The sequence below is a fragment of the Acinonyx jubatus genome, chromosome E2 (assembly GCF_027475565.1).
Source record: "Acinonyx jubatus isolate Ajub_Pintada_27869175 chromosome E2, VMU_Ajub_asm_v1.0, whole genome shotgun sequence".
Taxonomy (NCBI): Eukaryota; Metazoa; Chordata; class Mammalia; order Carnivora; family Felidae; genus Acinonyx; species Acinonyx jubatus.
This window is the reverse complement of record NC_069396.1, coordinates 47,589,219-47,590,500: the sequence shown is the minus strand read 5'-3', so window position 1 is coordinate 47,590,500 and position 1,282 is coordinate 47,589,219.

The window sequence follows — 1,282 nt, the reverse complement described above, 5'->3', positions numbered from 1 at the left end:
TCTCAGTGTCTGGTAAACAATTCCTCCAGAACTCCACTCCCCTCTCAGCCTATGCGACTCCCCCCTGCCCTGCCTCCACCCCCACCCCCAGCCCAGCCCCAGCCCCAGCCAGACACTCCCCCTCACTCTCGCAGCACCGCTGATGAGGACACACACACTCAGATGTCATCCACACACAGAGGCTGGGACAGCAGGGGACAAGCAGGGGCACGTTGCTGGCCCACGGACCCACTCAGACAAGCCGGGTCAGGAACTCCGTTCCTGCAGAAACTCAGAAACCAGGAACGGGAAGACGCGGCTCAGCGGGCATCCCCTGGATAGACTCGGGCAGACATGGATCCTTGTAACAAAAAAAGACCCATGTGGGTACAGAAACAGGACGCCAGTGTATGGGCACTCACAGGGGTGCCCGAAGATGTGGGTTGGAGTCTCAGCTCTACCTTTAACTGTGTGACCTTGCCATTGACTCCCCCCACCCCCACAGCCTCTGTTTGTCCATCTATAAGATGGGACTAAGAATAGGGGGGCCTGGGTGGCTCAGTGGGTTGAGTGCCCAACTTCAGCTCAGGTCATGGTCTCACACTCCATGAGTTCGAGCCCCGCGTTGGGCTCTGTGCTGACAGCTCAGAGCCTGGAGCCTGCTTCGGATTCTGTGTCTCCTTCTCTCTCTGTTCTTCTCCCCCACCTCACTCCGTGTGTGTCTCTCTCTCTCAAAAATAAATAAAGATTTTAAAAAATTCTTAAAGAATAGAACCCATTTAGTAGGCTAGAAGGAGGATATGTGAGGTCAGTGCGTGTACGGTTCTTCTTCGCACGTGGTAACACAGCTGACAAGGTGCCCTTGAGTTTTTGCGTCTCATCTGTTGGTCTCTCGCCTTGCTGTCTCCCTCTGGTGGGACTGTGCATCCTGGCGCCTGTGTGTTGATTCAATTGCTTATCTGTTTCTGTGCCCCTCTGTGTTGTGTACGTGGGGGGGGGGGTCTCTACAAGCCTGGGTGTCTATGCAGGAGGGGGCTGGGCATTCATCTCTGTGTGTACCAGTAGGCTCCTCCCCCCCCCCCCCCCATCGTCTAGCCCCATCCTTCCCCACAGGGCTATGCCCTGGTTTTCTCCTTGGCCTTCTTGCCTCCCCGTGGCCAGAGGGTTGTTTCTGCAACTCAGCTCTCACCCTGTCCCTCTCCTGCTTAACTATGACCCACCACTGTGCTGGGGCTGAGCTCTCAGCCCCTTAGCCTGGCACTTAGGGCTCTTCACCAGAGGCTTCCCTGAGCTGTCTCCTGTG